The sequence below is a fragment of the Symsagittifera roscoffensis genome, chromosome 7 (genome assembly GCF_963678635.1).
Source record: "Symsagittifera roscoffensis chromosome 7, txSymRosc1.1, whole genome shotgun sequence".
Taxonomy (NCBI): Eukaryota; Metazoa; Xenacoelomorpha; order Acoela; family Convolutidae; genus Symsagittifera; species Symsagittifera roscoffensis.
This window is the reverse complement of record NC_087068.1, coordinates 12,461,770-12,486,496: the sequence shown is the minus strand read 5'-3', so window position 1 is coordinate 12,486,496 and position 24,727 is coordinate 12,461,770. Positions and strand designations below refer to the sequence as shown.

General features: G+C 41.4%; 1 protein-coding gene and 1 non-coding gene across 2 annotated transcripts in view; one reads left to right on the top strand and one right to left on the bottom strand.

Moving 5' to 3' along the window:
- The window catches only part of LOC134851617 (uncharacterized), a 168,142-nt gene that overhangs the window by 101,421 nt on the left and 41,994 nt on the right, over window positions 1-24,727 (bottom strand). The gene's annotated exons all lie outside the window — the stretch shown is intronic.
- Window positions 19,084-19,156, top strand: Trnaa-cgc (transfer RNA alanine (anticodon CGC)). The gene has a single exon. It is a non-coding gene; the product is annotated as a tRNA-Ala (tRNA).

Sequence of the window (24,727 nt, the reverse complement as noted above, 5' to 3'; positions counted from 1 at the left end):
GAAGCTTTTGTTTCAGTCGGCAAACAAGAGGTTATAAATTTTCTGTGAGGGTATTTCTTGTATAGGATTTCAATATTCAGTAGTTTTCTGAAGAAAGTTAATTAAATACTCGATGTGCTTAACTTCGGAGATGCGAAGTAGTGCTCCCCGTACTTCTGGCTTGATAAGTGGGCGCTTTACCATTTGACCTACATCCCATGTTTATCAAAGGTCGTGGAATTTTTTTTCGCTTAGTCAGCAACTATGAAGTTTTTCTTTTCGTTCGCAGAAAATCTACTTGTTAGGAATTTCAATATGCAATAGATTATCTGGAGATAGTGGTTACCATTTAATGAGTGGCTCTAGTTTTGGAGATCCGGGGCATCGATCACCGTACCTCTCGCATGCAAAGCGAGAGCTGTACCATTTTAGCTACATCCACATAGTTTAGAACTGTCGAGGAAGCTTTTGTTTCAGTCGGCAAACAAGAGGTTATAAGTTTTCTGGGAAGGTATTTCTTGTATAGGATTTCAATATTCATTAGTTTTCTGAAGAAAGTTAATTAAAAACTCGATGTCCTTAACTTTGGAGATGCGGGGTATTGCTCCCCGTACTTCTGACTTGATAAGTGACCGCTCTACCATTTGACATACATCCCCATTACTATCAAATCTCGCGGAATTTTTTTTCGCTTGGTCAGCAACTATGAAGTTTTTCTTTTCGTTCGCAGAAAATCTACTTGTTAGGAATTTCAATATGCAATAGATTATCATGAGATAGTGATTTCCATTTGATGAGTGGCTCAAGTTTTATAGATCCGGGGCATTGATCCCCGTACCTCTCACATGCTAAGCTAGCTCTCTACCACTTGAGCTACATTCCCATGATTTGAAACTGTCGAGGAAGCTTTTGTTTCAGTCGGCAAACAAGAGGTGATACATTTCCTGGAAGGTGTTTATTGTATACGACTTCAATATTCAGTAGTTTTCTGAAGAAAGTTAATTAATTGCTCGATGTCCTTAACTTCGGAGATGCGGGGTATTGCTCCCCGTACTTCTGGCTTGCTAAGTAGGCGCGCTACTATTTGACCTACATCCCATGTTTATCAAATCTCGCGGAATTTTTTTTCGCTTAGTCAGCAACTATGAAGTTTTTCTTTTCGTTCGCAGAAAATCTACTTGTTAGGAATTTCAATGTGCAATAGATTATCTGGAGATAGTGATTACCATTTGAATAGTGGCTCTAGTTTTGGAGCTCCGGGGCATCGATCCCCGTACCTCTCGCTTGCAAAGCGAGCTCTCTACCATTTGAGCTACATCCCCATAGTTTAGAACAGCGCTGTCGGGGAAGCTTTTGTTTCAGTCGGCCAACAAGAGGTTATACATTTTCTGGGAAGGTAATTCTTGTATAAGATTTTAATATTCAGTAGTTTTCTGAAGAAAGATATTTAAATACTCGATGTCCTTAACTTCGGAGATGCGGGATATTGCTCCCCGTACTTCTGGCTTGGTAAGTGGGCGCTCTACCATTTGACCTACATCCCGTGTTTATCAAATCTCGCGGAATTTTTTTTCGCTTAGTCAGCAACTATGAAGTTTTTCTTTTCGTTCGCAGAAAATCTACTTGCTAGGAATTTCAATGTGCAACAGATTATCTGGAGATAGTGATTACCATTTGAATAGTGGCTCTAGTTTTGGAGATCCGGGGCATCATTCCCCGTACCTCTCGCATGCAAAGCGAGCGCTCTACCATTTGAGCTAAATCCCCAAAGTTTAGAACTGTCGAGGAAGCTTTTGTTTCAGTCGGCAAACAAGAGGTTAAAATTTTTATGGGAAGGTATTTCTTGTATAAGACTTCAATGTTCAGTAGTTTTCTGAAGCAATTTAATTAATTGCTCGATGTTCTTAACTTCGGAGATGCGGGGTATTGCTCGCCGTACTTCTGGCTTGCTAAGTGGGCGCTCTACCATTTGACCTACATCCCATGTTTATCAAATCTCGCGGAATTTTTTTTCGCTTAGTCGGCAACTATGAAGGTTTTCTTTTCGTTCGCAGAAAATCCACTTGTTAGGAATTTCAATATGCAATAGATTATCTGGAGATAGTGATTACCATTTGATGAGTGGCTCTAGTTTTGGAGATCCTGGGCATCGTTCACAGTACCTCTCGCATGCAAAGCGAGCGCTCTACTATTTGAGCTACATCCCCAAAGTCAAGAACTGTCGAGGAAGCTTTTGTTTCAGTCGGCAAACAAGAGGTTATAAATTTTCTGGGAAGGTATTTCTTGTATAAGACTTCAATGTTCAGTAGTTTTCTGAAGCAATTTAATTAATTGCTCGATGTTCTTAACTTCGGAGATGCGGGGTATTGCTCCCCGTACTTCTGGCTTGCTAAGTAGGAGCTCTACCATTTGACCTACATCCCATGTTTATTAAATCTCGCGGAACTTTTTTTCGCTTAGTCAGCAACTATGAAGTTTTTCTTTTCGTTAGCAGAAAACCTACTTGTTAGGAATTTCAATATGCAATAGATTTAGTGATTACCATTTGCTGAGTGGCTCTAGTTTTGGAGATGCGGGGCATTGATCCCCGTACCTCCCGCTTGCTAAGCGAGCGCTCTACTATTTGAGCTACATCCCCATGATTTAATATTGTCGAGGAAGCTTTTGTTTCAGTCGGCAAACAAGAGGTTGAAATTTTTCTTGCAGGTGTTTCTTGTATACGACTTCAATATTCAGTAGTTTTCTGAAGAAAGTTAATTAATTGCTCGATGTCCTTAACTTCGGAGATGCGGGGTATTGCTCCCCGTACTTCTGGCTTGCTAAGTAGGCGCTCTATTATTTGATCTACATCCCATGTTTATCAAATCTCGCGGAATTTTTTTTCGCTTAGTCAGCAACTATGAAGTTTTTCTTTTCGTTCGCAGAAAATCTACTTGTTAGGAATTTCAATGTGCAATAGATTATCTGGAGATAGTGATTACCATTTGAATAGTGGCTCTAGTTTTGGAGCTCCGGGGCATCGATCCCCGTACCTCTCGCATGCAAAGCTAGCGCTCTACCATTTGAGCTACATCCCCATAAATTAGAACAGAACTGTCGAGGAAGCTTTTGTTTCAGTCGGCAAACAAGAGGTTATAAATGTTCTGGGAAGGTATTTCTTGTATAAGATTTCAATATTCAGTAGTTTTTTCAAGAAAGTTATTTAAATACTCGATGTCCTTATCTTCGGAGATGCGGGATATTGCTCCCCGTACTTCTGGCTTGATAAGTTGGCGCTCTACCATTTGACCTACATCCCATGTTTATCCAATCTCGCGGAATTTTTTTTCGCTTAGTCAGCAACTATGAAGTTTTTCTTTTCGTTCGCAGAAAATCTACTTGTTAGGAATTTCAATGTGCAATAGATTATCTGGAGATAGTGGTTACCATTTGAATAGTGGCTCTAGTTTTGGAGATCCGGGCATCGATCCCCGTACCTCTCGTAAGCAAAGCGAGCGCTCTACTATTTGAGCTACATCCCCATGCTTTAAAACTTTCGAGGAAGCTTTTGTTTCAGTCGGCAGAGAATAGGTTATAAATTTTCTGGGAAGGTAATTCTTGTATAAGATTTCAATATTCAGTAGTTTTCTGAAGAAAGTTAATTAATTGCTCGATGTCCTTAACTTCGGAGATGCGGGGTACTGCTCCCCGTACTTCTGGCTTGCTAAGTAGACGCTCTACCATTTGACCTACATGCCATGTTTATCAAATCTCTCGGATTTTTTTTTCGCTTAGTCGGCAACTATGAAGTTTTTCTTTTCATTCGCAGAAAATCCACTTGTTAGGAATTTCAATATGCAATAGATTATCTGGAGATAGTGATTACCATTTGATGAGTGGCTCTAGTTTTGGAGATCCGGGGCATCGATCACGGTACCTCTCGCATGCAAAGCGAGCGCTCTACCATTTGAGCTACATCCCCATAGTAAAGAACTGTCGAGGAAGCTTTTGTTTCAGTCGGCAAACAAGAGGTTATAAATTTTCTGGGAAGGTTTTTCTTGTATAGGATTTCAATATTCAGTAGTTTTCTCAAGAAAGTTAATTAATTGCTCGATGTCCTTAACTTCGGAGATGCGGGGTATTGCTCCCCGTACTTCTGGCTTGATAAGTAGGCGCTCTACCATTTGACCTACATCCCAAGTTTATCAAATCTCGCGGAATTTTTTTTCGCTTAGTCAGTCAGCAACTATGAAGTTTTTCTTTTCGTTCGCAGAAAATCTACTTGTTAGGAATTTCAATGTGCAATAGATTATCTGGAGATAGTGGTTACCATTTGAATAGTGGCTCTAGTTTTGGAGATCCGGGCATCGATCCCCGTACCTCTCGTAAGCAAAGCGAGCGCTCTACTATTTGAGCTACATCCCCATGCTTTAAAACTTTCGAGGAAGCTTTTGTTTCAGTCGGCAGAGAATAGGTTATAAATTTTCTGGGAAGGTAATTCTTGTATAAGATTTCAATATTCAGTAGTTTTCTGAAGAAAGTTAATTAATTGCTCGATGTCCTTAACTTCGGAGATGCGGGGTACTGCTCCCCGTACTTCTGGCTTGCTAAGTAGACGCTCTACCATTTGACCTACATGCCATGTTTATCAAATCTCTCGGATTTTTTTTTCGCTTAGTCGGCAACTATGAAGTTTTTCTTTTCATTCGCAGAAAATCCACTTGTTAGGAATTTCAATATGCAATAGATTATCTGGAGATAGTGATTACCATTTGATGAGTGGCTCTAGTTTTGGAGATCCGGGGCATCGATCACGGTACCTCTCGCATGCAAAGCGAGCGCTCTACCATTTGAGCTACATCCCCATAGTAAAGAACTGTCGAGGAAGCTTTTGTTTCAGTCGGCAAACAAGAGGTTATAAATTTTCTGGGAAGGTTTTTCTTGTATAGGATTTCAATATTCAGTAGTTTTCTCAAGAAAGTTAATTAATTGCTCGATGTCCTTAACTTCGGAGATGCGGGGTATTGCTCCCCGTACTTCTGGCTTGATAAGTAGGCGCTCTACCATTTGACCTACATCCCAAGTTTATCAAATCTCGCGGAATTTTTTTTCGCTTAGTCAGTCAGCAACTATGAAGTTTTTCTTTTCGTTCGCAGAAAATCTACTTGTTAGGAATTTCAATATGCAATAGATTATCTGGAGATAGTGATTACCATTTGATGAGTGGCTCTAGTTTTGTAGATGCGGTGCATTGATCCCCGTACCTCTCGCATGCAAAGCTAGCGCTCTACCATTTGAGCTACATCCCCATAAATTAGAACAGAACTGTCGAGGAAGCTTTTGTTTCAGTCAGCAAACAAGAGGTTATAAATGTTCTGGGAAGGTATTTCTTGTATAAGATTTCAATATTCAGTAGTTTTTTCAAGAAAGTTATTTAAATACTCGATGTCCTTATCTTCGGAGATGCGGGATATTGCTCCCCGTACTTCTGGCTTGATAAGTTGGCGCTCTACCATTTGACCTACATCCCATGTTTATCCAATCTCGCGGAATTTTTTTTCGCTTAGTCAGCAACTATGAAGTTTTTCTTTTCGTTCGCAGAAAATCTACTTGTTAGGAATTTCAATGTGCAATAGATTATCTGGAGATAGTGGTTACCATTTGAATAGTGGCTCTAGTTTTGGAGATCCGGGGCATCGATCCCCGTACCTCTCGTAAGCAAAGCGAGCGCTCTACTATTTGAGCTACATCCCCATGATTTAAAACTTTCGAGGAAGCTTTTGTTTCAGTCGGCAGAGAAGAGGTTATAAATTTTCTGGGAAGGTAATTCTTGTATAAGATTTCAATATTCAGTAGTTTTCTGAAGAAAGTTAATTAATTGCTCGATGTCCTTAACTTCGGAGATGCGGGGTACTGCTCCCCGTACTTCTGGCTTGCTAAGTAGACGCTCTACCATTTGATCTACATGCCATGTTTATCAAATCTCTCGGATTTTTTTTTCGCTTAGTCGGCAACTATGAAGTTTTTCTTTTCATTCGCAGAAAATCCACTTGTTAGGAATTTCAATATGCAATAGATTATCTGGAGATAGTGATTACCATTTGATGAGTGGCTCTAGTTTTGGAGATCCGGGGCATCGATCACGGTACCTCTCGCATGCAAAGCGAGCGCTCTACCATTTGAGCTACATCCCCATAGTAAAGAACTGTCGAGGTAGCTTTTGTTTCAGTCGGCAAACAAGAGGTTATAAATTTTCTGGGAAGGTTTTCCTTGTATAGGATTTCAATATTCAGTAGTTTTCTCAAGAAAGTTAATTAATTGCTCGATGTCCTTAACTTCGGAGATGCGGGGTATTGCTCCCCGTACTTCTGGCTTGATAAGTAGGCGCTCTACCATTTGACCTACATCCCAAGTTTATCAAATCTCGCGGAATTTTTTTTCGCTTAGTCAGTCAGCAACTATGAAGTTTTTCTTTTCGTTCGCAGAAAATCTACTTGTTAGGAATTTCAATATGCAATAGATTATCTGGAGATAGTGATTACCATTTGATGAGTGGCTCTAGTTTTGTAGATGCGGTGCATTGATCCCCGTACCTCTCGCATGCTAAGCGAGAGCTCTACCATTTGAGCTACATCCCCATGATTTAATATTGTCGAGGAAGCTTTTGTTTCAGTCGGCACACAAGAGGTTAAAATTTTTCTGGTAAGGTATTTCTTGTATAAGACTTCAATATTCAGTAGTTTTCTGAAGAAATTTAATTAATTGCTCGATGTCCTGAACTTTGGAGATACGGGGTTTTGCTCCCCGTACTTCTGGCTCGCTAAGTGGGCGCTCTACCATTTGACCTACATCCCATGTTTATCAAATCTCGCGGATTTTTTTTTTCGCTTAGTCAGCAACTATGAAGTTTTTCGTTTCGTTCGCAGAAAATCTACTTGTTAGGAATTTCAATATGCAATAGATTATCTGGAGATAGTGATTACCATTTGATGAGTGTCTCTAGTTTTGGAGATGCGGGGCATCGATCCCCGTACCTCTCGCAAGCAAAGCGAGCGCTCTACGATTTGAGCTACATCCCCATGCTTTAAAACTGTCGAGGAAGCTTTTGTTTCAGTCGGCAATCAAGAGGTTATAAATTTTCTGGGAAGGTATTTCTTGTATAAGATTTCAATATTCAGTAGTTTTCTGAAGAAAGTTAATTAAAAACTCGATGTCCTTAACTTTGGAGATGCGGGGTATTGCTCCCCGTACTTCTAGCTTGATAAGTTGGCGCTCTTCCATTTGACCTACATCCGATGTTTATCAATTCTCGCGAAATTTTTTTCGCTTAGTCAGCAACTATGAAGTTTTTCTTTTCGTTCGCAGATGAGTGGCTCTAGTTTTGGAGTTCTGGTGCAACGATCCCCGTACCTCTCGAATGCAAAGCGAGCGCTCTACCATTTGAGCTACATCCCCATAGTTTAGAACTGTCGAGGAAGCTTTTGTTTCAGTCGGCAAACAAGAGGTTATAAATTTTCTGGGAAGGTATTTCTTGTATAGGATTTCAATATTCAGTAGTTTTCTGAAGAAAGTTAATTAAATACTCGATGTCCTTAACTTTGGAGATGCGGGGTATTGCTCCCCGTACTTCTGGCTGGATAAGTGGGCGCTCTACCATTTGACCTACATCCCATGTTTATCAAATCTCGCGGAATTTTTTTTAGCAACTATGAAGTTTTTCTTTTCGTTCGCAGAAAATCTACTTGTTAGGAATTTCAATATGCAATAGATTATGTTGAGATAGTGATTACCATTTGATGAGTGGCTCTAGTTTTGGAGATGCTGGGCATCGATCCCCGTACCTCTCGCATGCAAAGCGAGCGCTCTACCATTTGAACTACATCCCCATAGTTTGAATCTGTCGAGGAAGCTTTTGTTTCAGTCGGCAAACAAGAGTTTATAAATTTTCTGGGAAGGTATTTCTTGTACAAGATTTCAATATTCAGTAGTTTTCTGAAGAAAGTTAATGAAATACTCGATGTCCTCAACTTTGGAGATGCGGGGTATTGCTCCCCGTAATTCTGGCTTGATAAGTGGGCGCTCTACCATTTGACCTACATCCCAAGTTTATCAAGTCTCGCGGAATTTTTTTTCGCTTAGTCAGCAACTATGAAGTTTTCCTTTTCGTTCGCAGAAAATCTATTGTTAGGAATTTAAATATGCAATAGATTATCTGGAGATAGTGATTACCATTTGATGCGTGTCTCTAGTTTTGGAGATCCGGGGCATCGATCCCCGTACCTCTCGAATGCAAAGCGAGCTCTCTACCATTTGTTAGAGCTACAACCCCATAGTTTAGAACTGTCGAGGAAGCCTTTGGTTCAATCGGCAAACAAGAGGTTATAAATTTTCTGGGAAGGTCTTTCTTGTATAAGACTTCAATATTCAGTAGTTTTCTGAAGAAAGTTAATTAAAAACTCGATGTCCTTAACTTTGGAGATGCGGGGTATTGCTCCCCGTACTTCTGGCTTGATAAGTGGACGCTCTACCAATTGACCTACAACCCATGTTTATCAAATCTCGCGGAATTTTTTTCGCTTAGTCAGCAAATATGAAGTTTTTCGTTTCGTTCGCAGATAATCTACTTGGTGTTAGGAATTTCAATATGCAATAGATTATCAGGAGATAGTGATTACCATTAGATGAGTGTCTCTAGTTATGGAGATCCGGGGCATCGATCCCCGTAACTCTCGCAAGAAAAGCGAGCGCTCTACCATTTGAGCTACATCCCCATAGTTTAGAACTGTCGAGGAAGCTTTTGTTTCAGTCGGCAAACAAGAGGTTATAAATTTTCTGGGAAGGTATTTCTTGTATAAGATTTCAATATTCAGTAGTTTTCTGAAGAAAGTTATTTAAATACTCGATGTCCTTAACTTTGGAGATGCGGGGTATTGCTCCCCGTACTTCTGGCTTGATAAGTGGGCGCTCTACCATTTGACCTACATCCCATGTTCATCAAATCTCGTGGAATTTTTTTCCGCTTAGTCAGCAACTATGAAGTTTTTCTTTTCGTTCGCAGAAAATCTACTTGATATGAATTTCAATATGCAATAGATTATCTTTAGATAGTGATAACCATTTGATGAGAGGCTCTAGTTTTGGAGATGCGGGGCATCGATCCCCGTACCTCTCGCATGCAAAGCGAGCGCGCTACCATTTGAGCTACATCCCAATAGTTTGGAACTGTCGAGGAAGCTTTTGTTTCAGTCAGAGGTTATAAATTTTATGGGAAGGTCTTTCTTGTACAAGATTTCAATATTCAGTAGTTTTCTGAAGAAAGTTAATTAACTACTCGATGTCCTCAACTTTGGAGATGCTGGGTATTGCTACCCGTACTTCTGGCTTGATAAGTGGGCGCTCTACCATTTGACCTACATCACATGTTTATCAAATCTCGCGGAATTTTTTTCGCTTAGTCAGCAACTATGCGGTTTTTCTTTTCGTGCGCAGAAAATGTTTTTGTTAGGAATTTCAATATGCAATAGATTATCTTGAGATAGTGATAACCATTTGATTAGTGGCTCTAGTTTTGGAGATGCGTGGCATCGATCCCAGTACCTCTCGCATGCAAAGCGAGCGCTCTACCATTTGAGCTACATCCCCATAGTTTAGAACTGTCGAGGAAGCCTTTGTTTCAGTCGGCAAACAAGAAGTTATAAATTTTCTGGGAAGGTATTTCTTGTATAAGACTTCAATATTCAGTAGTTTTCTGAAGAAAGTTAATTAATTGCTCGATGTCCTTAACTTCGGAGATGCGGGGTATTGCTCCCCGTACTTCTGGCTTGCTAAGTAGGCGCTCTACCATTTGACCTACATGCCATGTTTATCAAATCTCGCGGATGTTTTTTTCGCTTAGTGAGCAAATACGAAGTTTTTCTTTTCGTTCGCAGAAAATCTACTTGTTAGGAATTTCAATATGCAATAGATTATCTGGAGATAGTGATTACCTATTGATGAGTGGCTCTAGTTTTGGAGTTCTGGTGCAACGATCCCCGTACCTCTCGAATGCAAAGCGAGCGCTCTACCATTTGAGCTACATCCCCATAGTTTAGAACTGTCGAGGAAGCTTTTGTTTCAGTCGGCAAACAAGAGGTTATAAATTTTCTGGGAAGGTATTTCTTGTATAGGATTTCAATATTCAGTAGTTTTCTGAAGAAAGTTAATTAAATACTCGATGTCCTTAACTTTGGAGATGCGGGGTATTGCTCCCCGTACTTCTGGTTTGATAAGTGGGCGCTCTACCATTTGACCTACATCCCATGTTTATCAAATCTCGCGGAATTTTTTTCGCTTAGTCAGCAACTATGCGGTTTTTCTTTTCGTTCGCAGAAAATGTTTTTGTTAGGAATTTCAATATGCAATAGATTATCAGGAGATAGTGATTACCATTAGATGAGTGTCTCTAGATATGGAGATCCGGGGCATCGATCCCCGTAACTCTCGCAAGAAAAGCGAGCGCTCTACCATTTGAGCTACATCCCCATAGTTGAGAACTGTCGAGGAAGCTTTTGTTTCAGTCGGCAAACAAGAGGTTATAAATTTTCTGGGAAGGTATTTCTTGTATAAGATTTCAATATTCAGTAGTTTTCTGAAGAAAGTTAATTAAATACTCGATGTCCTTAACTTTGGAGATGCGGGGTATTGCTCCCCGTACTTCTGGCTTGATAAGTGGGCGCTCTACCATTTGACCTACATCCCATGTTCATCAAATCTCGTGGAATTTTTTTCCGCTTAGTCAGCAACTATGAAGTTTTTCTTTTCGTTCGCAGAAAATCTACTTGATATGAATTTCAATATGCAATAGATTATCTTGAGATAGTGATAACCATTTGATGAGTGGCTCTAGTTTTGGAGATGCGGGGCATCGATCCCCGTACCTCTCGCATGCAAAGCGAGCGCGCTACCATTTGAGCTACATCCCAATACTTGGGAACTGTCGAGGAAGCTTTTGTTTCAGTCAGAGGTTATAAATTTTATGGGAAGGTCTTTCTTGTACAAGATTTCAATATTCAGTAGTTTTCTGAAGAAAGTTAATTAACTACTCGATGTCCTCAACTTTGGAGATGCTGGGTATTGCTACCCGTACTTCTGGCTTGATAAGTGGGCGCTCTACCATTTGACCTACATCACATGTTTATCAAATCTCGCGGAATTTTTTTCGCTTAGTCAGCAACTATGCGGTTTTTCTTTTCGTCCGCAGAAAATGTTTTTGTTAGGAATTTCAATATGCAATAGATTATCTTGAGATAGTGATAACCATTTGATGAGTGGCTCTAGTTTTGGAGATGCGTGGCATCGATCCCCGTACCTCTCGCATGCAAAGCGAGCGCTCTACCATTTGAGCTACATCCCCATAGTTTAGAACTGTCGAGGAAGCCTTTGTTTCAGTCGGCAAACAAGAAATTATAAATTTTCTGGGAAGGTATTTCTTGTATAAGACTTCAATATTCAGTAGTTTTCTGAAGAAAGATAATTAATTGCTCGATGTCCTTAACTTCGGAGATGCGGGGTATTGCTCCCCGTACTTCTGGCTTGCTAAGTAGGCGCTCTACCATTTGACCTACATGCCATGTTTATCAAATCTCGCGGATTTTTTTTTCGCTTAGTGAGCAAATACGAAGTTTTTCTTTTCGGTCGCAGAAAATCTACTTGTTAGGAATTTCAATATGCAATAGATTATCTGGAGATAGTGATTACCTTTTGATGAGTGGCTCTAGTTTTGGAGTTCTGGTGCAACGATCCCCGTACCTCTCGAATGCAAAGCGAGCGCTCTACCATTTGAGCTACATCCCCATAGTTTAGAACTGTCGAGGAAGCCTTTGTTTCAGTCGGCAAACAAGAAATTATAAATTTTCTGGGAAGGTATTTCTTGTATAGGATTTCAATATTCAGTAGTTTTCTGAAGAAAGTTAATTAAATACTCGATGTCCTTAACTTTGGAGATGCGGGGTATTGCTCCCCGTACTTCTGGTTTGATAAGTGGGCGCTCTACCATTTGACCTACATCCCATGTTTATCAAATCTCGCGGAATTTTTCTCGCTTAGTCAGCAACTATGCGGTTTTTCTTTTCGTTCGCAGAAAATGTTTTTGTTAGGAATTTCAATATGCAATAGATTATCTGGAGATAAAGATTACCATTTGATGAGTGTCTCTAGTTTTGGAGATGCGGGGCATTGATCCCCGTACCTCTCGCAAGCTAACCGAGCGCTCTACCATTTGAGCTACATCCCCATGATTTAAAACTGTCGAGGAAATTTTTGTTTCAGTCGGCAAACAAAAGGTTAAATATTTTCTTGGAAAGTGTTTCTTGTATAAGACTTCAATATTCAGTAGTTTTCTGAAGAAAGTTAATTAATTGCTCGATGTCCTTAACTTCGGAGATGCTGGGTATTGCTCCCCGTACTTCTGGCTTGCTAAGTAGGCGCTCTACCATTTGACCTACAACCCATGTTCATCAAATCTCGCGGAATTTTTTTTCGCTTAGTCAGCAACTATGAAGTTTTTTTTTCGTTCGCAGAAAATCTACTTGTTAGGAATTTCAATATGCAATAGATTATCTGGAGATAGTGGTTACCATTTGATGAGTGCCTCAAGTTTTTGTTGTTTGCGTAATTGTTGTTTGCTTTCTGAAGAAAAAGTATTGCATATTGAAAATTCTTAACAGAAGCAGACTTTCTGCGACAAAAAACCTCATAGTTGCCGACTGAGTATGAGACCTACGCGATAGTTTCAAGCACCGAGGATGAAGCTCTAGTGGTAGAGCGCTCGCTTTGCATGCTAGAGGTACGCGGATCGATTCCCGCATCTCCAGAGGTTCCGTAATTGTTTTTCGCTTTCTGCAGAAAAACTATTGCACATTGAAACTTGAATCCAATAGCAGATCTACCAAGAAAAAAATCAGAATTGCCGACTAGACAAACTACCTCCGCGATACTTTAACACAACGTGGAGGTATCACGAAAGGTAGATCGCTCGCTTTGCTCGCGAGAGGTTCGGAGATGACGGCCCTGCATCTCCCTAAGCTGAGACCTTGCGTAATTGTTGTTTGCTTTCTGAAGAAAAAGTATTGCATTTGGAAAATTCTTAACAGAAGCAGACTTTCTGCGACAAAAAACCTCATAGTTGCCGACTGCGTATGAGACCTACGCGATAGATTTAAGCACCTAGGATGTAGCTCAAATGGTTGAGCGCTCGCTTTGCATGCGAGAGGCACGCGGATCAATGCCAAGCATCTCGAAAGATTCCGTAATGGTTTTTCGCTTTCTGCAGAAAAACTATTGCACATTGAAACTTCAATCCAATAGCAGATCTACCAAGAAAAAACTCAGAATCGCAGGATGGACAAACTACCTACGCGATACTTTAACACAACGTGGAGGTATCCCGAATGGTAGATCGCTCGCTTTGCTTGCGAGAGGTTCGAAGATAAAGGCCCTGCATCTCCATAACCTAAGACCCTGCGTAAATGTTAATTGCTTTCTGAAGAAAAAGTATTGCATATTGAAACTTCTTAACAGAAGCAGACTTTCCCTCATAGTTGCCGACTGAGCAAGAAACCTACGCGACAGTTCTTAATAACGGGGATGTAGCTCAAATGGCAGAGCGCTCGCTCCGCGTGCGAGAGGAACGGGGAGCAATGCCCCGCATCTCCAAAACTTGAGACAATCCGTAATTGTTTTTCTCTTTCTGCAGAAAAACTATTGCACATTGAAACTTCAATCCAATAGCAGATCTACCAACAAAAAACTCAGAATTGCCGACTTGACAAAGTACCTACGCGATAATTTATCGCAACGTGGAGGTATCCCGAAAGGTAGATCGCTCGCTTTGCTTGCGAGAGGTTCGGAGATGGAGGCCCTGCATCTCCATAACCTGAGACCCTGCTTAATTGTTGTTTGCTTTCTGAAGAAAAAGTATTGCATATTGAAACTTCTTAACATAAACAGACTTTCGGCGAAAAAAAAACTCATATTTGCCGACTGAGAGAGAGACCTACGCGATAGTTGTTAACAACGTGGATGTACCACAAATGGTAGAGCGCTCGCTTTGCATGCTTGCATGCAAGAGGTTCGGAGATGAAGGCCCTGCATCTCCATAACCTGAGACCTTGCGTAATTGTTGTTTGCTTTCTGAAGAAAAAGTATTGCATATTGAAGCTTCTTAACAGAAGCAGACTTTCTGCGACAAAAAAACTCATAGTTGCCAACTGAGAATGAGACCTACGCGATAGATCTTAACATCGGTGATGTAGCTCAAATGGTAGAGCGCTCTCTTTGCATGCGAGAGGTTCGGAGATGAAGGCCCTGCATCTCCATAACCTAAGACCTTGCGTAATTGTTGTTTGCTTTCTGAAGAAAAAGTATTGCTTTTGAAACTTCTTAACAGAAGCAGACTTTCTGCGAAAAAAAACCTTATAGTTGCCGACTGAGCAAGAGACCTACGCGATAGATCTTAACAACGGGGATGTAGCTCAAATGGTAGAGCGATCGCTACGCATGCGAGAGGTAAGGGTATCAATGCCCCGAATCTCCAAAACTAAAAACATTCCGTAAGTGTTTTTCTCTTTCTGCAGAAAATCTATTGCACATTGAAACTTCAATCCAATGGCAGATCTACCAAAAAAAACTCAGAATTGCCGATTGGACAAACTACCTACGCGATACTTTACCACAACGTGGAGGCAGCCCGAACGTTAGAGCGCTCGCTTTGCATGCGAGAGGCACGGAGATAAAAGCCCCGCATCTCCAAAACCTGAGACCCTGCGTAATTGTTATTCGCTTTCTGAAGAAAAACTATTGCATATTGAAACTTCATTCAAAAGCAGACTTTCTGTGAAAAACCTCATAGTTACCGACTGAGCTAAAACCCACGCGATTATCTTAAACAACGTGGATGTAGCTCAAATAAAAGAGCGCGCGCTTCGCATGCGAGAGTTTCGGGGAGCAATGCCCCGTATCTCCAGAGCTTCCGTAAATGTTTTTCGCTTTCTGCAGAAAAACTATTGCATATTGAAACATTATTCCAAAAGCAAGATGAAGGCCCTACATCTCCAAATCTTCAGACTTTCCGTAATTGTTTTTCGCTTTCTGCAGAAAAACTATTACACATTGAAACTTCAATCCAATAGCAGATCTACCAAGAAAAAACTCAAAATCGCAGGATGGACAAACTACATACGCTATACTTTAACACAACGTGGAGGTATCCCGAATGGTAGATCGCTCGCTTTGCTTGCGAGAGGTTCGAAGATGAAGGCCCTGCATGTCCAAGACCTGAGACCTTGCGTAAATGTTGTTTGCTTTCTGAAGAAAAAGTATTGCACATTGAAACTTCTTAACAGAAGCAGACTTTCTGCGAAAAAAAACCTCATAGTTGCCGACTGAGAAAGAAACCTACGCGATAGTTCTTAATAACGGGGATGTAGCACAAATGGTAGAGCGCTCGCTTTGCATGCTTGCATGCAAGAGGTTCGGAGATGAAGGCCCTGCATCTCCATAACCTGAGACCTTGCGTAATTGTTGTTTGCTTTCTGAAGAAAAAGTATTGCATATTGAAGCTTCTTAACAGAAGCAGACTTTCTGCGACAAAAAACTCATAGTTGCCAACTGAGAATGAGACCTACGCGATAGATCTTAACATCGGTGATGTAGCTCAAATGGTAGAGCGCTCTCTTTGCATGCGAGAGGTTCGGAGATGAAGGCCCTGCATCTCCATAACCTAAGACCTTGCGTAATTGTTGTTTGCTTTCTGAAGAAAAAGTATTGCTTTTGAAACTTCTTAACAGAAGCAGACTTTCTGCGAAAAAAAAACCTTATAGTTGCCGACTGAGCAAGAGACCTACGCGATAGATCTTAACAACGGGGATGTAGCTCAAATGGTAGAGCGATCGCTACGCATGCGAGAGGTAAGGGGATCAATGCCCCGAATCTCCAAAACTAAAAACATTCCGTAAGTGTTTTTCTCTTTCTGCAGAAAATCTATTGCACATTGAAACTTCAATCCAATGGCAGATCTACCAAAAAAAACTCAGAATTGCCGATTGGACAAACTACCTACGCGATACTTTACCACAACGTGGAGGCAGCCCGAACGTTAGAGCGCTCGCTTTGCATGCGAGAGGCACGGAGATAAAAGCCCCGCATCTCTAAAACCTGAGACCCTGCGTAATTGTTATTCGCTTTCTGAAGAAAAACTATTGCATATTGAAACTTCATTCAAAAGCAGACTTTCTGTGAAAAACCTCATAGTTACCGACTGAGCTAAAACCCACGCGATTATCTTAAACAACGTGGATGTAGCTCAAATAAAAGAGCGCGCGCTTCGCATGCGAGAGTTTCGGGGAGCAATGCCCCGCATCTCCAGAGCTTCCGTAAATGTTTTTCGCTTTCTGCAGAAAAACTATTGCATATTGAAACATTATTCCAAAAGCAAGATGAAGGCCCTACATCTCCAAATCTTCAGACTTTCCGTAATTGTTTTTCGCTTTCTGCAGAAAAACTGTTACACATTGAAACTTCAATCCAATAGCAGATCTACCAAGAAAAAACTCAAAATCGCAGGATGGACAAACTACATACGCTATACTTTAACACAACGTGGAGGTATCCCGAATGGTAGATCGCTCGCTTTGCTTGCGAGAGGTTCGAAGATGAAGGCCCTGCATGTCCAAGACCTGAGACCTTGCGTAAATGTTGTTTGCTTTCTGAAGAAAAAGTATTGCACATTGAAACTTCTTAACAGAAGCAGACTTTCTGCGAAAAAAAACCTCATAGTTGCCGACTGAGAAAGAAACCTACGCGATAGTTCTTAATAACGGGGATGTAGCACAAATGGTAGAGCGCTCGCTTTGCATGCTTGCATACAAGAGGTTCGGAGATGAAGGCCCTGCATCTCCATAACCTGAGACCTTGCGTAATTGTTGTTTGCTTTCTGAAGAAAAAGTATTGCATATTGAAGCTTCTTAACAGAAGCAGACTTTCTGCGACAAAAAAACTCATAGTTGCAACTGAGAATGAGACCTACGCGATAGATCTTAACATCGGTGATGTAGCTCAAATGGTAGAGCGCTCTCTTTGCATGCGAGAGGTTCGGAGATGAAGGCCCTGCATCTCCATAACCTAAGACCTTGCGTAATTGTTGTTTGCTTTCTGAAGAAAAAGTATTGCTTTTGAAACTTCTTAACAGAAGCAGACTTTCTGCGAAAAAAAACCTTATAGTTGCCGACTGAGCAAGAGACCTACGCGATAGATCTTAACAACGGGGATGTAGCTCAAATGGTAGAGCGATCGCTACGCATGCGAGAGGTAAGGGGATCAATGCCCCGAATCTCCAAAACTAAAAACATTCCGTAAGTGTTTTTCTCTTTCTGCAGAAAATCTATTGCACATTGAAACTTCAATCCAATGGCAGATCTACCAAAAAAAACTCAGAATTGCCGATTGGACAAAAAACCTACGCGATACTTTACCACAACGTGGAGGCAGCCCGAACGTTAGAGCGCTCGCTTTGCATGCGAGAGGCACGGAGATAAAAGCCCCGCATCTCCAAAACCTGAGACCCTGCGTAATTGTTATTCGCTTTCTGAAGAAAAACTATTGCATATTGAAACTTCATTCAAAAGCAGACTTTCTGTGAAAAACCTCATAGTTACCGACTGAGCTAAAACCCACGCGATTATCTTAAACAACGTGGATGTAGCTCAAATAAAAGAGCGCGCGCTTCGCATGCGAGAGTTTCGGGGAGCAATGCCCCGCATCTCCAGAGCTTCCGTAAATGTTTTTCGCTTTCTGCAGAAAAACTATTGCATATTGAAACATTATTCCAAAAGCAAGATGAAGGCCCTACATCTCCAAATCTTCAGACTTTCCGTAATTGTTTTTCGCTTTCTGCAGAAAAACTATTACACATTGAAACTTCAATCCAATAGCAGATCTACCAAGAAAAAACTCAAAATCGCAGGATGGACAAACTACATACGCTATACTTTAACACAACGTGGAGGTATCCCGAATGGTAGATCGCTCGCTTTGCTTGCGAGAGGTTCGAAGATGAAGGCCCTGCATGTCCAAGACCTGAGACCTTGCGTAAATGTTGTTTGCTTTCTGAAGAAAAAGTATTGCACATTGAAACTTCTTAACAGAAGCAGACTTTCTGCGAAAAAAAACCTCATAGTTGCCGACTGAGAAAGAAACCTACGCGATAGTTCTTAATAACGGGGATGTAGCTCAAATGGCAGAGCGCTCGCTCCGCGTGCGAGAGGAACGGGGAGCAATGCCCCGCATCTCCAAAACTTGAGACAATCCGTAATTGTTTTTCTCTTTCTGCAGAAAAACTATTGCACATTGAAACTTCAATCCAATAGCCGATCTACCAAGAAAAAACTCAGAATTGCCGACTGGGCAAACTACCTACGCGATACTTTATCACAACGTGGAGGTATCCCGAAAGGTAGATCGCTCGCTTTGCTTGCGAGAGGTTCGGAGATGAAGGCCCTGCATCTTCATAACCTGAGACCCTGCGTAATTATTGTTTGCTTTCTGAAGAAAAAGTATTGCATATTGAAACTTCTTAACAGAAACAGACTTTCGGCAAAAAAAACCTCATAGTTGCCGACTGAGAAAGAGACCTACGCGATAGTTCTTAACAACGTGGATGTACCTCAAATGGTAGAGCGCTCGCTTTGCATGCGAGAGGTTCGGAGATGAAGCCCCTTTATCTCCATAACCTAAGACCTTGCGTAATTGTTGTTTGCTTTCTGAAGAAAAAGTATTGCATATTGAAGCTTCTTAACAGAAGCAGACTTTCTGCGACAAAAAAACTCATAGTTGCCGACTGAGCATGAGACCTACGCGATAGATCTTAACAACGGTGATGTACCGCAAATGCTAGAGCGCTCGCTTTGCATGCGAGAGGTTCGGAGATGAAGCCCCTTGAACTCCATAACCTAAGGACTTGCGTAATTGTTGTTTGCTTTCTGAAGAAAAAGTATTGCATATTGAAGCTTCTTAACAGAAGCTGACTTTCTGCGACAAAAAAACTCATAGTTGCCGACTGAGCATGAGACCTACGCGATAAATCTTAATAACGGGGATGTAGCTCAAATGGTAGAGCGCTCGCTTCGCATGCGAGAGGTACGGGGATCAATACCCCGCATCTCCAAAACTAAAGACATTCCGTAAGTGTTTTTCTCTTTCTGCAGAAAACCTATTGCACATTGAAACTTCAATCCAATGGCAGATCTACCAAAAAACGCAGAATTGCCGACTGGACAAACTACATACGCTATACTTTAACACAACGTGGAGGTATCCCGAGTGGTAGATCGCTCGCTTTGCTTGCGAGAGGTTCGAAGATGAAGGCCCTGCATCTCCAAGACCTGAGACCTTGCGTAAATGTTGTTTGCTTTCTGAAGAAAAAGTATTGCACATTGAAACTTCTTAACAGAAGCAGACTTTCTGCGAAAAAAAACCTCATAGTTGCCGACTGAGAAAGAAACCTACGCGATAGTTCTTAATAACGGGGATGTAGCTCAAATGGCAGAGCGCTCGCTCCGCGTGCGAGAGGAACGGGGAGCAATGCCCCGCATCTCCAAAACTTGAGACAATCCGTAATTGTTTTTCTCTTTCTGCAGAAAAACTATTGCACATTGAAACTTCAATCCAATAGCCGATCTACCAAGAAAAAACTCAGAATTGCCGACTGGGCAAACTACCTACGCGATACTTTATCACAACGTGGAGGTATCCCGAAAGGTAGATCGCTCGCTTTGCTTGCGAGAGGTTCGGAGATGAAGGCCCTGCATCTTCATAACCTGAGACCCTGCGTAATTATTGTTTGCTTTCTGAAGAAAAAGTATTGCATATTGAAACTTCTTAACAGAAACAGACTTTCGGCAAAAAAAACCTCATAGTTGCCGACTGAGAAAGAGACCTACGCGATAGTTCTTAACAACGTGGATGTACCTCAAATGGTAGAGCGCTCGCTTTGCATGCGAGAGGTTCGGAGATGAAGCCCCTTTATCTCCATAACCTAAGACCTTGCGTAATTGTTGTTTGCTTTCTGAAGAAAAAGTATTGCATATTGAAGCTTCTTAACAGAAGCAGACTTTCTGCGACAAAAAAACTCATAGTTGGCGACTGAGCATGAGACCTACGCGATAGATCTTAACAACGGTGATGTACCGCAAATGGTAGAGCGCTCGCTTTGCATGCGAGAGGTTCGGAGATGAAGCCCCTTGAACTCCATAACCTAAGACCTTGCGTAATTGTTGTTTGCTTTCTGAAGAAAAAGTATTGCATATTGAAGCTTCTTAACAGAAGCAGACTTTCTGCGACAAAAAACTCATAGTTGCCGACTGAGCATGAGACCTACGCGATAATTCTTAATAACGGGGATGTAGCTCAAATGGTAGAGCGCTCGCTTCGCATGCGAGAGTTTCGGGGAGCAATGCCCCGCATCTCCAGAGCTTCCGTTAATTTTTTTTCGCTTTCTGCAGAAAAACTATTGCATATTGAAACATTATTCCAAAAGCAAGATGAAGGCCCTGCATCTCCAAATCTTCAGACTTTCCGTAATTGTTTTTCGCTTTCTGCAGAAAAACTATTGCACATTGAAACTTCAATCCAATAGCAGATCTACCAAGAAAAAACTCAGAATCGCAGGATGGACAAACTACCTACGCGATACTTTAACACAACGTGGAGGTATCCCGAATGGTAGATCGCTCGCTTTGCTTGCGAGGGGTTCAAAAATGAAGGCCCTGCATCTCCATAACCTGAGACGTTGCGTGAATGTTGTTTGCTTTCTGAAGAAAAAGTATTGCATATTGAAACTTCTTAACAGAAGCAGACTTTCTGCGAAAAAAACCTCATAGTTGCCAACTGAGAAAGAAACCTACGCGATAGCTCTAAATAACGGGGATGTAGCTCAAATCGTAGAGCGCTCGCTTCGCATGCGTGAGGAAAGGGGATCAATGCCCCGCATCTCCAAAACTTAAGACATTCCGTAATTGTTTTTCTCATTCTGCACAAAAACTATTGCACATTGAAACTTCAATCCAATAGCAGATCTACCAAGAAAAAACTCAGAATTGCCGACTGGACAAACTACCTACGCGATACTTCATCACAACGTAGAGGTATCCCGAATGGTAGATCGCTCGCTTTGCTTGCGAGAAGTTCGGAGATGAAGCCCCTTTATCTCCATAACCTAAGACCTTGCGTAATTGTTGTTTGCTTTCTGAAGAAAAAGTATTGCATATTGAAGCTTCTTAACAGAAGCAGATTTTCTGCGACAAAAAAACTCATAGTTGCCGACTGAGCATGAGACCTACGCGATAATTCTTAATAACGGGGATGTAGCTCAAATGGTAGAGCGCTCGCTTCGCATGCGAGAGTTTCGGGGAGCAATGCCCCGCATCTCCAGAGCTTCCGTTAATTTTTTTTCGCTTTCTGCAGAAAAACTATTGCATATTGAAACATTATTCCAAAAGCAAGATGAAGGCCCTGCATCTCCCAATCTTCAGACTTTCCGTAATTGTTTTTCGCTTTCTGCAGAAAAACTATTGCACATTGAAACTTCAATCCAATAGCAGATCTACCAAGAAAAAACTCAGAATCGCAGGATGGACAAACTACCAACGCGATACTTTAACACAACGTGGAGGTATCCCGAATGGTAGATCGCTCGCTTTGCTTGCGAGGGGTTAAAAAATGAAGGCCCTGCATCTCCATAACCTGAGACGTTGCGTAAATGTTGTTTGCTTTCTGAAGAAAAAGTATTGCATATTGAAACTTCTTAACAGAAGCAGACTTTCTGCGAAAAAAACCTCATAGTTGCCGACTGAGAAAGAAACCTACGCGATAGCTCTAAATAACGGGGATGTAGCTCAAATCGTAGAGCGCTCGCTTCGCATGCGAGAGGAACGGGGATCAATGCCCCGCATCTCCAAAACTTAAGACATTCCGTAATTGTTTTTCTCTTTCTGCAGAAAAACTATTGCACATTGAAACTTCAATCCAATAGCAGATCTACCAAGAAAAACTCAGAACTGCCGACTGGACAAACTACCTACGCGATACTTTATCACAACGTGGAGGTATCCCGAATGGTAGATCGCTCGCTTTGCTTGCGAGAGGTTCGGAGATGAAGGCCCTGCATCTTCATAACCTGAGACCCTGCGTAATTGTTGTTTGCTTTCTGAAGAAAAAGTAGTGCATAATGAAACTTCTTAACAGAAACAGACTTTCGGCGAAAAAACCTCATAGTTGCCGACTGAGAAAGAGACCTACGCGATAGTTCTTAACAACGTGGATGTACCTCACATGGTAGAGCGCTCGCTTTGCATGCGAGAGGTTCGGAGATGAAGCCCCTTTATCTCCATAACCTAAGCCCTTGCGTAATTGTTGTTTGCTTTCTGAAGAAAAAGTAGTGAATATTGAAACTTCTTAACAGAAGCAGACTTTCTGCGAAAAAAACCTCATAGTTGCCGACTGAGCAAGAGACCTACGCGATTGTTCCTAAAAACTGTGATGTAGCTCAAATGGTAGAGAGCTCGCTTCGCATGCGAGAGGTACGAGGATCAATGCCCCGCATCTCCAAAACTTAAGACATACCGTAAGTGTTTTTCTCTTTCTGCAGAAAAACTATTGCACATTGAAACTCCAATCCAATCCAATAGCAGATCTATCAAGAAAAAACAGACTTTCCGTAATTGTTTTTCGCCTTCTAGAGAAAAACTATTGCACTTCATTCCAAAAGCAGACCTATTGCAAAAAAACTCATATTTGCCGACTGACCAAAATACCTACGCGATAGTTTTACACAACGTGGACAGAGCACGAATGGTAGATGGCTCGCTTTGCTTGCGAGAGGTTCGGAGATGAAAGTCGTGCATCTCCATAACCTGACACCTTGCATAATTGTTGTTTGCTTTCTGAAGAAAACCTATTACATATTGAAACTTCTTAACAGAAGCAGACTTTCTGCGAAAAAAAAACCTGATAGTTGCCGACTGAGCAAGAGACCTACGCGATTGTTCCTAACAACTGTGATGTAGCTCAAATGGTAGAGAGCTCGCTTCGCATGCGAGAGGTACGAGGATCAATGCCCCGCATCTCCAAAACTTAAGACATACCGTAAGTGTTTTTCTCTTTCTGCAGAAAAACTATTGCACATTGAAACTTCAATCCAATCCAATAGCAGATCTATCAAGAAAAAACAGACTTTCCGTAATTGTTTTTCGCCTTCTAGAGAAAAACTATTGCACTTTATTCCAAAAGCAGACCTATTGCGAAAAAACTCATATTTGCCGATTGGCCAAAATACCTACGCGATAGTTTTACACAACGTGGACAGATCACGAACGGTAGATGGCTCGCTTTGCTTGCGAGAGGTTCGGAGATGAAAGCCGTGCATCTCCATAACCTGACAACTTGCATAATTGTTGTTTGCTTTCTGCAGAAAAACTATTACATACTGAAACTTCTTAACAGAAACAGACTTTCGGCGAAAAAAACCTCATAGTAGCCGACTGAGCAAGAGACCAACGCGATAGTTCTTAACAACGGGGATGTAGCTCAAATGGTAGAGGGCTCGCTTCGCATGCGAGAGGTACGGGGATCAATGCCCCGCATCTCCAAAACTTAAGACCTACCGTAAGTGTTTTTCTCTTTCTGCAGAAAAACTATTGCACATTGAAACTTCAATCCAATCCAATCCAATAGCAGATCTATCAAGAAAAAACACTTTCCGTAATTGTTTTTCGCCTTCTAGAGAAAAACTATTGCACTTCATTCCAAAAGCAGACCTATTGCGAAAAAACTCAAATTTGCCGACTGGCCAAAATACCTACGCGATAGTTTTACACAACGTGGACAGAGCACGAATAGTAGATGGCTCGCTTTGCTTGCGACAGGTTCGGAGATGAAAGCCGTGCATCTCCATAACCTGACACCTTGCATAATTGTTGTTTGCTTTCTGAAGAAAAACTATTACATATTGAAACTTCTTAACAGAAGCAGAATTTCTGCGAAAAAAAAACCTCATAGTTGCCGACTGAGCAAGAGACCTACGCGATTGTTCCTAAAAACTGTGATGTAGCTCAAATGGTAGAGAGCTCGCCTCGCATGCGAGAGGTACGAGGATCAATGCCCCGCATCTCCAAAACTTAAGACATACCGAAAGTGTTTTTCTCTTTCTGCAGAAAAACTATTGCACATTGAAACTTCAATCCAATCCAATAGCAGATCTATCAAGAAAAAACAGACTTTCCGTAATTGTTTTTCGCCTTCTAGAGAAAAACTTTTGCACTTCATTCCAAGAGCAGACCTATTGCGAAAAAACTCATATTTGCCGACTGGCCAAAATACCTACGCGATAGTTTTACACAACGTGGACAGAGCACGAATGGTAGATGGCTCGCTTTGCTTGCGAGAGGTTTGCATCTCCATAACCTGACACCTTGCATAATTGTTGTTTGCTTTCTTAAGAAAAACTATTACATATTGAAACTTCTCAACAGAAACAGACTTTCGGCGAAAAAAACCTCATAGTAGCCGACTGAGCAAGAGATCTACGCGATAGTTCTTAACAACGGGGATGTAGCTCAAATCGTAGAGCGCTCGCTTCGCATGCGAGAGGTACGGGGAGCAATGCCCCGCATCTCCAAAACTTAAGACCTACCGTAAGTGTTTTTCTCTTTCTGCAGAAAAACTATTGCACATTGAAACT